We start from the raw sequence: 16,868 nt of genomic DNA, 5'->3' as shown, positions 1-16,868 counted from the left end.
GTCTGCTGCTGGCGCAGCCATCCTGACGTAATTGGAACTCTACAGCTGGCGAACGAGGCCGGCACGACACAGCGTTGCGTTGCACAGGTCGCTGGGGCAGTGGCCTCGGCAATGCGGGGCCTGTGGTGCGGACCGAGGTCGACGAAGCTCTGTAGTGGAAAAAACAAATTTTTTGAAAAGCTCGGACGAGTTTTGGTATGGCACCTTCTGGCACCCGTCCACGACAATTGATAAGCTATGTGGATTACTCGTGTAAGTGGTCCAATGAAAATGCATAAGTGGCAGTAACTTCGTTCTTTGAATGGTAGGCAACAGCTATTATTTACATAGTCTACTGAATAACAGGAAACTTAAGAGTGTCTTACACAGAACTTCACACAATGAATACTGGAACAGGGATGGATTTGTATAATCTAAAAATTGTAAAAATAATGGTTATCTATGTTCTTGGCCAGAAGTTTTGGTGCCAGTCTGGGTCATCAAGATAATTAAATGGATATCCAGTATTTGGCCTAATTTTACCTTCTGAGATGAGATTGGATTTTCTATAAATTTGGAAATTTCACGAAGTATACTTTATGTAATTAACGTAAGATACTGTGGTTTTATTTGTGCTTGGAGTATCTTCAAATCACTGGAGGCAAGTTATGGTGAATGAACACCAATTTTTCTGCATTAAATTGTAATAAATAATTTCGCTTGACTTTGTAACCGAGACCAGCATCAGAGAAGTCTTTACCTATACGCACTACTGCATGGCACTGAAAGACAGATTCTGGCAAACGTGGACAAATTTGGGTATTGGGTCACATTAGATGAAACTAAATAAGAAGGCTGCAATTGTGATGGATTCAAACTGTCTAGAAACAGTCAATCCCAATTGCAATCATATTTATTTCTTGACTGTGCCACTTTTTTCATTTTCTGCCTTATTAAAGCAGTGCCAGAACGTGTGAATGACAAATGATTCTCTTACTTTGGCTTCTTTCAGTGATAAAGACCGACTTCTACAAATAAGCAAATAGCATCATTGCATTTGTACAGTGTGGTTGCTTTAGTGCAATGAACAAGGATAAGTAACTCTAAGCAATGAGACAAACTTAAAAACTCCAGTGGAAAAATACAGACAAATAGTGGATTTTACATCTTAACTGTAGTGATGCAAGAGTTAAATTAATTTGTAGAACTTTAATGCGGGGTGTCATTTATGTGTATGCAAAATTTGTCTGAAAACAAATTTTAAATACTTCCTGTTATCTGCAAAGAGGAAATAAACAGGGAGAATATTATGCAATTAAGACACTCTCAAATGACTTTTTAGCATCATATAACATTTATAAAGAAGATCTAAATCACAATAAATATGATTACAAATCAGTGCCACGATGACAGTAGTAATACGTTGCGTGTAAAAAGCAAATGCAGATCTGAAAGCATTTCAGGCTCACCGAACTTGAGCTAAATGTGAAAAGAGGGAGGGAATCAATGTGGCAACAGAAGAGTTCGCAACCAACAGCCGAGTTCGCAACCGACAGCTTGCTGTTCACAACAAATTACTATGACACAACTTGGGTAGCCAGTGCTCTCAGCAGCCAACACAGTATCCACATGACAAGCAGCCAGTGGCATACTCATTTGATGATCAGGCCAGAGGCAATCACTGCTTAAAACAGATTTCTTGTTATGCAAGGGGAAGTCAATTGTTATCCGCAATTTAGTTATATTTTTGTTTATTTTGGTAGTACTGTCATTTTACGATCATGATACATGCTTTGTTTGAAAAAAAAAAATCACTGTCTTCAGGCCACAAGTGGCCTACTGGGACCATCTGACCGCCGTGTCATCCTCAGTGGAGGATGCGGATAGGAGGGGCGTGTGGTCAGCACACCGCTCTCCCGGTCTTTATGATGGTATTCTTGACTGAAGCCGCTACTATTCGGTCGAGTAGCTCCTCAATTGGTATCACGAGGCTGAGTGCACCCCGAAAAATGGCAACAGCGCATGGCGGCATGGATGGTCACCCATCCGAGTGCCGACCGTGCCCGACAGCGCTTAACTTCGGTGATCTCACAGGAACCGGTGTATCCATTGCGGCAAGGCCGTTGCCCACCGTGCTTTGTTTATTTGTTGTTATATCTTTGCAATTTTCAAGCTGCTAGGTAAGTTTCGTTATTGCTGCCCTGCTGTTAATCGTGGCTGCTCCGCTGTATATTTGCACCAAAGAAGAGCAACGGAAGGCGTATCGGGGCTGAAATTCACTGAAGACTTTTGGTGCAGTACGGGAACAGTGTAGCTAAGAACGGATTGAAAAATTCCGAAATGGTCGCAGAAGTGTTATGCACGATGGAGCTGGACGAATGTTTACTGCCACAAATGAAGAAACCATTGAGCGTTCACATGAAATGAGTCTCTTAGACAGACGATTAACTATTGACAAAGTGGCACATCATCTGAAAATTAGTCATGGTTCTGCCTATTATCCACAACAGACTTAGGTTTCATAAAGTTTGTGCAAGATGGGTCCCAAAATAACTCACACAGTTGCATAAACAAAGGCGCTTGGACATCTGCAGAAAACATTTGGATCGCTATGACAACGAAGGGGACAACTTGTTAGACAGGATCATTACCGGTGACAAAACATGGATCCATCATTACGAGCCGAAGAGTAAACGGCAGAGTATCGAATGGAAACATTCAAATTCGCTGTGCAAGAAAAAGTTCAAGTCCAAACTACCACAGGAAATCTGATGCTTACGGTTTTTTGGGGCACACAAGGTCCAGTACTGGAACATTATGGGGAAAGGGGCACAACAATAAACAATGTACCTTACAGCGAGATGCTTACTGCCTGCAGTTTGAAGCAAACGTTGAGGATTGCTGTTGAAAGGTGTTGTGTTGTTGCTCGACAATGCCTATCTGGAAACTGCTGCCCACACTGCTGAAATACTCCAGAAACTCAAATTTGAAGAAATGGATCATTCTCCATATAGTCCTGATCTTGCCCCTTCTGACTATCACTTGTTTGGTCCAGTTGGACAGGTATTAAGAGGCCGTCAATTTGCCTCGGACGAATCAGTGAAAGCAGCGATGCATTCCTGGCTCGCAGCTCAACAGAGAACGTTTTATGAGGGCATCAGGAAGTGTGTACAACGATGGACGAAGTGTGTTGAAACGCAAGGAGACTGTCGAAAAATGAAGTTTTTAAGTTTCCTGTTTGATTACAATAAAATTTTATAACTACTTCGCAAATAATAATTGACTTACCCTTGTATATTCACTATATTATAATCTGATGAGCTCTGTACTTCTATGATTTAATATTGTGAACTGGTTACTGAATTACAATTGATTTTGACAGGTCATTAAGTGTTAAGGGCAATATTTAATTATGAAGTTTTTGTTCATCACACACAGTTAAATTCAGAAATAAAACTAGTTGAGGGGATTTAATTCTCGATCAAAAGATAAAAGCAGGATAAAACTAAATGGTTTTTATTAATTTACAATAACATCTTTTGTGATTTTTTACTTCGCTGTTTGTTAGAAGATTGACAATGGCTGGAAAAGTATTACTTTAGCAACAAAAGCACAGATGGTTGCACAGCAATCAACAGATTTAATGTAGCAAGCATTTTCATAGTGGGTGAAAGACATAAAAGAAAAATTTTCCCAGGTGACTGAGGAGTTTTCCGAAATAGACAGATTTTCTAATATGTGGTAATGAAATGAACAGACTAAATACAAGTTGGCAAAAGCAATGTACAAGATTTTGATGATTATTTATAGTGGAACAGAACAATGACAATGATACTATTAATTCAGTATATAATGTTGCAGCAACATACGAATGCATAAGAGAGACAGAAAATACTTTTGGAAGATATTAAAATTAAGAATGTAGAAACTATTACAGTTCTTATAAATGAAAACCACTCACAATGGGAGGAACTATAGGCTATTGTAGTATCCTCTGGTAGTGGTACAACTAATCATAATGAATATTTGATAGATCAGGAACCACTCTTTTCTCTTAATACTGTTAAGTTACCTTTGTCAGTTACTACTGACATGTTTTTACAATCTGTTCCTTCAGAGAACATAGCAAGTCAGTGATCTCTATACTAACTGGATGGCGAACTTCGGCTGTCGCAGCGTGCCGTCGTCTGTTATTGCCACCATATTGCAGTTAGGCAAGTGACTGGATGTGATATTTTTTAGTTAGAAAGGTGGGCAGTCGTTTTCGTTCGAAAGTATCTACATTCTTGACGATAATAAAACTAACTACGTTAACATTAAAGCAACGAACTACCAATTTTGTTTTACGCTCACGAACACTATATTTACAATATTACAGTAGACTTAAGTACCTAAAAGCAAAACCATATTTTTCCCAGGTGTAAGGAACAGTTTTATTCATATACGTAATTCACTTATCAGTAGTGACATCATCTTTAGCGTCGGAAAGAAACATAATGAGGTTTATTTAAATGTGAATTTGGATATCCACAAGAATATGCTAATTATTGTCAGGCACCGTATGAAACAACCAAAATTACGTGTGGCACCGACACGAAAATTGTTCTCTTCTTTTACTGAACTAATTCACGTGTACCAACATGGGATTTGCGATGAAATCGGTTACTTTAAAGTGCATATTTAACTGAGAACTAACTTAACAGTTCAGTCAATCTGGGTAACTTCGCACCACTTTTTTCCGTCTTTTTGAAAGTACTGCACACACAATCTACATCACAACAGACACTAAAATTTCACACGTATTGCTAAGGTGTGCCTGGCAATGAGACACACTCTTAGAGTAAAATTTAAATTTTAATACTGGTACAAAATTACTCAGTCATTTTCGGTAACTTCAGTCTTAAAAAAACACAGTATTTTCCCCATATCTAATGTTCTGAATAAATGTACATAACAAGAAAAGGAAATCAGGTGTTAATGAGAAGTAAAAAGTGTTGATTCAGTTTCCAGATTTACGCTGAAATATAAAGATATTTGTATCAACCTGGCAGTGTTCAACTTAAATCACTGTCAGAAGCTTACTTCAATCAAAGCAATTAAAGAAAAATCACAAGCCTAAGAGCTTTTAGGGAGGTGGAAAGACATTTGAATGAATCACAGATGTAATAAAAACATTACATTTTGTACAAAATAATACAAACAGGTGGAACACCAGCCATTTGAAACAAAAATAGCAATTGTTACAAAGATACCATGATTAGTTAAAAGCAACCCTGACTGTAATGTCCCAAGGAGCACCTTCATATGTCTATGTACTTTTTTATTGTTTGTAAAATGATGAATACTGTAAACATAAAGCATGAGCAAGGATAAAACACATTGAAACACAAAATATGAAATTTATTTTTTTCCATTTCCATACATTTTTAACCACTGCTGCCATGTTACAGGCACAATATTACACATTACTGAATAAAATAATCTGAGTTTTTGTCTTACACTAGTTGTATTGTGACCTACTTTCTCAGCTGAAAACCTTTTCCCATATGTTTTCAGCCGCACCTGAATGTAATCTTAACAAGCTGTGTCTCATGCAAGTCTTCAACTCCACATTCATTATGGAAGTAGGAGTCAAGTTGAGGGAAAGAAATAGTTCAAATGGTTCTGAGCACTATGGGACTTAACTTAGAACTACTTAAACCTAACTAGCCTAAGGACATCACACAACACCCAGTCATCACGAGGCAGAGAAAATGAGGGAAAGAATAGTTCACAATTTTTTTAAGAACACACATAACAATCTTACTAATTAGGTGTTTTTGCCTCACGTCACGACAACAAACATTTGAAACAATTTTTCTGAGTGCTCCACCACAGAGTATACGGCATTATTTGTTTGAATAAGCTTGCCTCGGCTTACAAATTTTGTGAATGAGCTCTTTTCTGCAATACTGGGAAGTGCATATGTTGTGTCATTACAAACAACAGGTGGTCTAAGAATGTAGAGACAGTTCTTACATGTAACTTGTTTTGAAATTGTGAGGGCAACATATCCTGCAATGTACTACAAAATGTTCTGCTTGTATGTGGAAAACAGAGTACCCTCCTCAATAAATGAGCACAATTTTTCTACTTCATCTACAAGACGACACTTTTCTGATCGGAAATCGTACAGTCCTACAGGTACCATTGAACACGTGTTAGAATTTGCACATTTTCCCCCAACAGTGCTAACATTACTGCCTAAAAGCAACTTGCGCTTCAACTGACAAGGGAACCTCCCCATCGCACCCCCCTCAGATTTAGTTATAAGTTGGCACAGTGGATAGCCTTGGTAAACTGAACACAGATCAATCGAGAAAACAGGAAGTTGTGTGGAACTATAAAAAAAATTAGTAAAATATACAAACTGAGTAGTCCATCCGAAAGATAGGCAACATCAAGTACAATGTAAGCTCAGAAGCGCCGTGGTCCCGTGGTTAGCGTGAGTAGCTGCGGAACGAGAGGTCCTTGGTTCAAGTGTTCCCTCGACTGAAAATTTTACTTTCTTTATTTTCGCAAAGTTATGATCTGTCCGTTCGTTCATTGACGTCTCTGTTCACTATAATAAGTTTAGCGTCTGTGTTTTGCGACCGCACAGCAAAACCGTGTGATTAGTAGACGAAAGGACGTGCCTCTCCAATGGGAACCGAAAACATTTGATCGCAAGGTCATAGGTCAACCGATTACTCCACAGGAAAACACATCTGATATATTCTATACGACACTGGTGACGGCATGTGCGTCACATGACAGGAATATGTTGACCCACCTAACTTGTACATTTAGCGAATGGGTAAAAAGATTCTTCTACCTTGCCCGATTTAGGTTTTCTTGTGTATGTGATAATCACTCCCAAAAAAGTAATGAAAACATAAGAGTTTGTCACATAAACTGAAAATAAAAAATTAAACTTTTCACTCGAGGGAGGACCTGAACCTAGGACCTCTCGTTCTGTGGCTGCTCATGCTAATCACGGGACCACTTCGCTCCTTGACTCCCAGTGTCCTTGATGATGCCTATCTTCACATGTACTACTCAGTTTGTATATTTTACTAATTTTTTTCATAGTTCCACACAACTTCTTCCTGTTTTCTCGGTTGATCTGTGTTCAGTTTTTCAAGGCCTATCCACTGTGCCAACTTATAACTAAATCTGAGGGGGGTGCGATGGGGAGGTTCCCTTGTGAGATCAATTTGGGTTGTTATTCCAACCCCCTCTGGATCTCACACACGAGAAGAAAACTTACATGTCAACAAATATTGCAGAGCATAATTTTCCCTAGTCATTATTTCCAGTGTAATGGCTTTAACCTAATGCATGTTCAAAAGTATTTCTTGGATGCTGCAGGAGAGAAACACCATTTACTTTTGAACTTCTTATATAAGATTCTGTCTGATGAAAAATATCAAACCAAATATGTCATCAGACATATGGGGGGGGGGGGGGGGGGGGGAGACTTTTTGATGAAAATTAATACTGCATCCCAATGAACGAAGAGTACTTATTTTGTCCTTGTGCCATCACAAGTGACTGCCCAAATTCTGATGCCTGAATTGCTTAGCCTGTCCACAGCAGAATTTATTAACTTTGCCTGCACACCACCATCAAAGTCATTCACTAAAAAATACGCTACAGGACAATTAAATTTACCTTTCATGGACACAAGCATAAAAACTAATGCCTCTGAAGCTTCTTTCACTTCTTTTGATTGTTGAACTTCTCCTCCAAAATCTACAAAACCTGTATACCTTTTAGTTTCTTGGTCCCACACTACCTGTTTTCTAATTGCCATACTGTCATATGAGGCTAGAATGCTTAAATTCAGTCCTCACTTGGTCGTTAAACTCAAAGTACCTGAACACATCACTTAAAAAAAGCCAGGATCACAATTCACAGTCCCTGCCCAACGAGTGATTTGTGAGGCAGAGGCATTAATGTCTGTAAATATTCATACACCTTAGGAGAGTAAAAATACATTGTCATTGCAAACATTTTAATGTTCATTTTGTGCGTGTTTCCCTTGGATGACACAGTATTATTCAACAAATTGCATGATAATTCCACCTGAGTCCCTGTTTGTTGATTCAGGAATTCATGCAGCTTCTCTGTTAGATAACACTTCTCTTTCAGAGCACTTATGATGTCTTTCATTTAATATTTTTTCTTTTCTCTTCCCCTAATTTTTTCCTGCAGGCTCTTGATTTTTCTTCTTGGTGCCTCTACAACATCTAGTAAAAAATTGCATGTGTCAGTGGCCTTTTCAATCATTTCTATTTGTGTTTGAGATTCACATTCCTTAGATGTCTCGCAGCTCTGAGGAAACCGGAACAAGAATAGAATACAAGTAGTACAGCCATGAAACAAAGTTTGGCAAGTACTTATGAGAAAACATGTTTGTTTGAAAGCAAAAACAATGTTTATGTGAAGTGACTAACCTGTTCAATATAATCATGAGTTTCTACAGTAGACTGTTCAGTTGTTATTCTAATCTGTCACCTCAGTTGCTTTTCCTTGGGCATTAAATGCATCAGAAACGCAAACTGTGATGACACTGCATCAGGCTGGAGATGCCTTCTCGAAGTACCAGGCCTTACTAAATAATCTTTTTTCAAGAAGTGATCGCCACACAAGAAACTAGCCCTTGTAGGTGTGAAACCTTTGCGTTTAGTGGCAATAACCCACTGTTTCAGCAAATCGCCTTTATGGAGAGGAAACCTGTCCAAGACAGAAGACACATTGTATCATGCAAGGCAACGACCAAGATATTTACGAGATTGTTGTAATATCTTGACATTCAATTATTACCTGTGGAAAGTTAAATCACTTTCCTCGCTCCACCAGTTCGTACAGTTGTATGCAGAGCGAGAAATAACCATTTTACACTCTCACTTTGTTAGCAGCAAGAGAAACTTTCTGCCTAACTAAAATATGGCGGACAATGTAAACAAACAGTCCTGAGACGACACGGATAAACGCTATGGTCAAAGACAGAAGATGTACGTCCAGTTAGAATGGAGATCACTGGTTATTACTAAGAATGTAGCAGCTCTGGTCACTATTGCAGGGTGTCTACTGATTTTCAGGGGATCAAATTCATGACTTTTCCAGTACCTCTTTAATTAAACTGACGACATCTCAAAAATGTTTGTGGTACGACAAGAACATTTTTTATTAATGAACCTGAAAGCCTGTTGTAGTTAAAGCTGAATTTAATAATTGTTATAACACTTAAAATGTATGTCAACATAAATTATGCAACTCTGGATGACTTCAGTGCACCATTCATCAAATGCTCTCACCTAGGAGGGAATATGGCTACTTTCAGATATTATTACATCAATTAGAAATTGTTTTAGCACAGTACTGAAGTGAAAACTTAAAATTTTCCTTATGACAATAAAACAGTTACAGTAATACGAAATTTATGTGAAACTTTTCAGTATAAGATTAAGTTTCTTAGGTAAATTTGAAATTTCAGCATAAAACTTTTAAAGAAATGCCTTTCCAAAGAAGCTGGCAGGTTAAAGAGATTCAAAAGAGGAAGTGTTCTGATACTGCTCCAGCAACACAGGTCGCAGCACTGTCTTGGGCAGAGCTATAGTTTAAATGTCTGCATCTCATATAGCTCTATGTGAATGAAGACACATCTCCAAATTTCTTCCCAGCCATATGGTCCTCAAGATTTTAGACTGCAGTAGCGTGCACACACCCGCAGACATACACGGTCCATTCACATTAATGGGTCCACTGCCTACGTCCGATGCCATCGTGCAACAGTCGCTCGCAGACAGCAGGGGGCAGTACCGGCAATGAATGGGCTGCAGAAAACTGCAGCCCCATTGTCATAATACGGAAATACAGCACTCGAAAGGTCACGATCGTTGGCTTTCGGGAACAGCTAAGTTTGTAAACTGTCTGCATGCTGCAGCAGTTAAAGTATACCGTGCATGGCAAAATGCTGTCACATAAAACCAGTGCTGAGGTAACTACAGTGCACCACGAGCCGTAAATGACACAGTTGAACGACGGGTGCGAAGATGTGTATGCGCGAACACTCCAGAATGAGATTTTCACTCTGCAGTGGAGTGTATGCTGATATGAAACTTCCTGGCAGATTAAAACTGCTTCTGTGAGGACCGGGCGTGAGTCGTGCTTCGGTAGCTCAGATGGTAGAGCACTTGCCCGCGAAAGGCAAAGGTCCCGAGTTCGAGTCTCGGTCGGGCACACAGTTTTAATCTGCCAGGAAGTTTCACTTCTGCAACTGTTGTGTAATTGACCGCCCAGATCAGCCACAACAGTATCCGCACGATGACCATTCCGTGAACATTGCCGCATACGAGCCTGCGCAGCAGGCGCCCGGTTCGTGCGCCGGCCGTTGTGGCCGAGCGGTTCTAGGTGCCTCAGTCCAGAACCGCACTGCTGCTTCAGTAGCAGGTTCGCATCCTGCCTCGGGCATGGATGTGTGTGATGTCCTTAGGTTAGTTAGGTTTAAGTAGTTCTAAGTCTAGGTGACTGATGACCTCAGATGTTAAGTCCCATAGTGCTTAGAACCATTTGAACCAGGTTCACACACCTGTGCTGGCTGCTGGTCATCTGTGACAAAAGGGCTGCTGGTCATCTGTGACAAAAGCTGGAATCTACACACCAATACCGCAACCAGATGTCAACTGAGTGGTGACAGGCTACGTTTTGAAATGAATCGTGTTTAATGCTCCAGGTGGCCATTGGCATACATCGCACAAAATGTCTAAAAACAAACATTCTGCAACAATTGTCAGAAGTGTCCAGGCCAGAAAAGGTAGCATTATGGTCAGGGAATGTTTTTTTTTAAAATTCCCTGGGTAATCTCATCATTCTTGAATGCACAAAGGATCAACACAAGTATGCATCTATCCTTAGGGACCACGTCCGTCCCTACGTGCAAATTGTTTTCCTCAGTGTGACGATATCTACCAGTAGGACAATCCAAAGTGTCACACAGCTTGCAGCCTACGTGCGTGGTCTGAAGAGCACCAACATGAGTTTACTTTATTCCACTGGCCACCAAACTCCCAAGATTGAAACACAATGGAGAACCTGTGGTACTACCTCGAACAGGCTATTCGCGCCACAGATCCTCGCCCGAGAAATCTGACAATGCTGCCTACGGCACTGGAAGCGGCACGGCTCCACACTGCTGTTGGTACCTTCCAGGACCTTATCAACTCTCATTTGTGTAGTATACACACAGCTAGACTATAATTATTACAGAACATAACCAATGTAGCTAGTTTCATAATTTAGGGTACTGAAGTATGTACAGGATGTTCAAACTATAGGTCGGCAACTGGGAGAGGATAAAACATTTGGCATAACAACAACTTAAGAATATATTTCTTTTGAAAGCTTTACAGATAATGATACATTTGTACCATTTAGTCCCGTCAAGGAAGGAAGATTTGGGGAAAAGTTTGTAAAGTCACAAATTTTCCTACAGTGGTAAGAGAACATGTGATGTACGACATACTAAAAATCCTCATCTGTGGGTTGTGAGCATTGTTGGGAGAGGGGGTCTAGAGGTCACATTTTTGTTTTTTTCTTGAATAGCTTGGAAACAGCAGCTTCTAGTGAACATGTTTCCCAGTATAAAGTTAAACTAAACTACATTAAATTTCCTACAAAAAAGCCCTCTTCAGTTCTTCTCTAGGGCTGCAGTTTCCACGTTTCACGGGGCGGAAAAAATTTTAGATTATTGAAAATAGTATCTTTATGGCATAAAATTAATGTTTCAAAGTTTCACGAATTTTCCGCTTTGTGCCTTATCAGTGGTGACGCAGTGTGCAGATATGCCAGAGGGTGTTTTTTTTTTGACATAATGTGTTAATGGTACATGGAATACAGATATGAGTTATTTCTAAAAGATAGAATCCATGTAAATCTCTGCACGGTGTTTACAAATTGTTAAGTGAGGTGTTTTGTGAGAAAAGTCTTAGCAGCTGGAGCTTTCTACCACACTAAAGAGCCTGCATCAAGTGTAACTTGCTGTTAATATGTATTTGACAAGGGTGATTTCATTGTCTCGACTATCACTGGCTCGAATACTTTTCACACCAGGAGGGGAATCAAATGCACTACCAAATGCTCCCTACTTCCGAAGACATCCAGAGCCTTAAACTGTCTCCCTCTGCAACAGAAGTAGGTCACCTAGAAGTTGTGTAACTTCAGATATATCCTGTAAGTCAAGCAATTCATTACAGTAGATCTTCTAAGAGCTGAAGATGATCAGTCCCATTTACACCTGCTTAGGAAAATGTACTGTGGATATCTGGTACGTGGCTCCACTCAAGTAAGGTTGTATGGTGTGAATGGCTGGGAGATCCCAAAGGGCAGCTTCAGCCGCCTATTTGGAGAGGTGTTCCCTACCCTTCACCCCTGAAGGCAACTTGTCTTCGCAAAATATGAGAGCTTTTTGTGCAAGTGTGTATGTCAAGGCAGCTTCTATCAACTTTTTCCGTGCACTGTCATCGTCCTGTACTTTTCACAACACCGCCAACCTGTGACAGCAAAGTACACTGCTGGCCACCGTAAATGCAACACCCTGAAGGAAGCATCCGAATCAAGTGAAATTTACACCATGGGTTTGCAGCGATGAGATATGCAACTGATTAGAATTTCAGCGCAGACGCACATCACGCGCGCCTGTGGCGCCACCTCATAGCGCCATTTAAGGCTTGGCGATTTCGACGAGTGTACGTTCGGCACATGTGTTTACCTTGTGGTTGTTTCACAAGACGATCAGTTACGCCTCGTAGACAACAGCGTTTGATCAAGTATCCGAGTTCGACAGAGGAAGGATAGTGGCTTACCGAGATTGTGGATTATCATACAGAGAAATCGCTAGTCGTGTTGGACGAAACCAAACAACTGTAATGCGGATATGTGACCGTTGGATGCAGGAGGGTACGACGGACCGACGTGGTCGATCGCATTCACCTCGGTGCACCACTGCACGTGCTGATAGGCAAATTGTGCGCATGGCAGTGACGGATCGCTCAGTGACATCCCGAACCGTAGCACAGCACATTGCGTCTGTAACGCATCATCCAGTGTCTGCGCGTACCATTCGACGCCGTTTACAGCAGAGTGGTCTGTCCGCAAGACGTCCATTGCTTCGTCTACCATTGACGCAGAACCACAGACGTCTCCGTCGCCAATGGTGTGATGACAGACGGATGTGACGGCAGAATGGAGTGACGTTGTCTTTACTGACGAGGCACGCTTCTGTCTGCAGCACCACGATGGTCGGATTCGAGTGTGGAGACACCGTGGAGAGAGGATGCTGGACAGCTGCATTATGCACCGCCACACTGGTCTTGCACCGGGTATTATGGTATGGGGCGGTATCGGATATTACTCTCGCACGCCTCTAGTATGCATTGCCGGTACTTTAAATAGCCGGCGCTACATATCCGAGGTGCTGGAGCCAGTTGTCCTTCCTTACCTTCAGGGCTCGGCCACAGCCATATTTCAACAGGATAATGCGCGACCTCACGTGGCACGCATTGTCCAAAGGTTCTTCGTCAATAACCAGATTGAATTGCTTCCCTGGCCGGCTCGCTCTCCGGATCTTTCGGCGATAGAAAACATGTGGTCCACGGTTGCTGAACGAGTGACCCAGATTACATCCCCAGCTGCCACGCCAGATGATCTTTGGCAACGTGTGGAAGCTGCTTGGGCTGCTGTACCCCAGGAACACATCCAACGTCTCTTTGACTCAATGCCGAGACGTGTGGCAGCGGTGATCTCCAACAATGGCGGCTACTCTGGCTACTCATTCTGGCAGGAACCACATGTCACAGACGTCTGTAAACGTAATCATTTGATACTTGGTCAACATGTTATCTACAAAATAAATCTTGTTGTGCTACCTCTTGTCTTTCTCGGTGTTGCATTTACGGTGGCCAGCAGTGTATAAGCGACGCCAACACAAGCAGGTGGGGGACACTTGTCGCCGTCACGTTTCGTCGATGTTCTGTGATCGCGCTAGGGGTGGCAGATATCACTGAAATGACTGGTTCTCAGGTATATTTTTTTTCCGTGACACTTTACTCTGAATGTTAAAACTGCTCAAAATAACCGGTTTCTGAAATAACCGATTTTTGGTTTTTTATTCCTATTATTTCCTGTAACACAGAAATGAAACAAAGACTGAAAAATTTTTATTCTCTCACTTTCAAGATACACAAAACCAAAATATTAAATTAAATACACAAATAAAAGAAAACTTAACACATTAGCCATTCACAGCTTTTGTCGAAAAGTGGTAAACATTGGGATACTTTAAAAATCTCCAGGATTCTCCCACTCTTTTTTTTTCCAAACCGTGCTGAGGAATAGTATTGTAATCGGGGATCGTAGCACTATTTTGGCATTAGAAATAGTCAATGCTGAAAAGTTCAAACTGATGAAGAACTAGAATGAGATTTTCACTCTGCAGCGGAGTGTGCACTGATATGAAACTTCCTGGCAGATTAAAACTGTGTGCCGGACCGAGACTCGAACTCGGGACCTTTGCCTTTTGCGGGCAAGTGCTCTATGATGAAGAACTGTTTCTCGCATTAATTTGTCTGTTTTCAGTGGTTGCAAGCAAATAAAGGCATATTTTGTAGACACAGGCAGCAAATCAGCTACTTTCTATTTTTATTGTAAACTAGTAATGGACTGTTGTTAAGTTTTTAATTTATTACTGTTACCATAATTTCCTTCCTCTTTTATTATTTCACAGAAATGGCAGACAAAAATCTTTTAAAGTAAATGAATCACTGTAATTCATTGCTACATCCCTGCGTAAATATATTTCCAAACTAGGGTTGGTGCCATTCTTTAATACAACATATGTCTGCCGACAACAGCGAGAAACTGATGTATAGACCATGTGGGGGCAAGTCGTGCACACTGCAAGTTCACGCGTACCTTAAGCCACGACACAAGGCAACAGGAAAATTATCATCTCAGCAATGATGTACCAATTCTTATGTCATGTTTGTTGCTCATTTCTGTCAACATTGTTATTAAAATAGCATTATTTGCTTTTCTTATTTGCTATAATAAGGCAATATTTCAAATTGCTACAGATTTTATGAATGAAAGCTACTCCTTTTTTAAAAATGATTAAAAAATGAAAAACTTGAGCACTGCTGCTATGGCTAGCTGATATTTTGCAGTTTTTACTTGGATATTAATAACAAATAAAAAAAAACACCTGTTACAACTGAGACCAAATAAATACAGATTATTAAGAACTAAAATAATAGTATTGCTTTTAACCAGTCATATTTCTCATACCTAGCTCACGCTTCACCCACACCTCTGTACATATCTCAAATCAAAGTGCGCACAATGGGTACAATTTTTTTTTGCATAAACATTTTTTCTCAGCTCGACAGAAAGAAGTGTAGCACGTCATTCTGTACAAACGTGTCAAGCCACAGATACTCCCAATAAGTTGCATCAGATAGTAATATCTAAAAGAAAATTACACGCTATGATAAACCAAAATAATAAAAAAGGACAATTGAACAAAACGGTTATAAAGGATAGTAATTAGTTATTATTTTACGTGTCATGAAAGGGGTGATCGAGAGCAATAACACTAGCCACTAGACCACGAGCTGCGATAGATTACTTGAGAAGAGAGTACTGTGTCTGTTCAGTATCCTCATTTCTTTCTTAAGATTGATTGTTCAACTTGCTAGCAGATATCTGCTTAACCATGACAGTGTTTTGTCCTATTTGACCAGGCCCAATTATTATCTCATTACATTTACTGAAGGGTAATTTATTTTTTGCTGCTCTTAAATTGTCTAACAGCACAAGGTTCTCAAATTTATTGAGATAGAAAATGTCTGAGACTTTATTTACCACAAGGAGTTACACGCTGACATTCCATTCTACACTACTTCTCAGATTTCAAATAGCTGCGCGGTATTTTGTAAGCGTGTAGGCAAGTGAAAATTCAAAGAATCAATCACCGTCTAGGTAAGTCTATTTGCTTCCGACTATATTGGAGGATATTTCATTTGTGTGGCCCAGTCACATTACAGTTTCCTACTTTTGTAAGAGCTGCAGTTACACCTTCTTCAGCATGCTGTGATACTCTGTACACATACATAGTCATTTTTGCAAAGTGAGTGTTCCTTTTTTTTTATTCCTTCTGTACAAAACAGTCCACTTCATCCCTCTATGGATTCAACTGCCCCAGGTTTAGGCCATACTTTCTGTGGGTCCACTTACCCTTTAGTCTCCCCCACATTCAGTACATGTCATTCCTTCCACGCATTATTCACCTGACTAAGGATCAAGGATCAGACCATCCCTTGTCTTGGTTGTTAATCTTTCCTCTCTCCCATATCTACACTCCTGGAAATGGAAAAAAGAACACATTGACACCGGTGTGTCAGACCCACCATACTTGCTCCGGACACTGCGAAAGGGCTGTACAAGCAATGATCACACGCACGGCACAGCGGACACACCAGGAACCGCGGTGTTGGCCGTCAAATGGCGCTAGCTGCGCAGCATTTGTGCACCGCTGCCGTCAGTGTCAGCAAGTTTGCCGTGGCATACGGAGCTCCATCGCAGTCTTTAACACTGGTAGCATGCCGCGACAGTGTGGACGTGAACCGTATGTGCAGTTGACGGACTTTGAGCGAGGGCGTATAGTGGGCATGCGGGAGGCCGGGTGGACGTACCGCCGAATTGCTCAACACGTGGGGCGTGAGGTCTCCACAGTACATCGATGTTGTCGCCAGTGGTCGGCGGAAGGTGCACGTGCCCGTCGACCTGGGACCGGACCGCAGCGACGCACG

The sequence above is a fragment of the Schistocerca nitens genome, chromosome 11, assembly GCF_023898315.1.
Source record: "Schistocerca nitens isolate TAMUIC-IGC-003100 chromosome 11, iqSchNite1.1, whole genome shotgun sequence".
Taxonomy (NCBI): Eukaryota; Metazoa; Arthropoda; class Insecta; order Orthoptera; family Acrididae; genus Schistocerca; species Schistocerca nitens.
The sequence above is the reverse complement of the archived record's forward strand: the minus strand, read 5'-3'. Positions refer to the sequence as shown.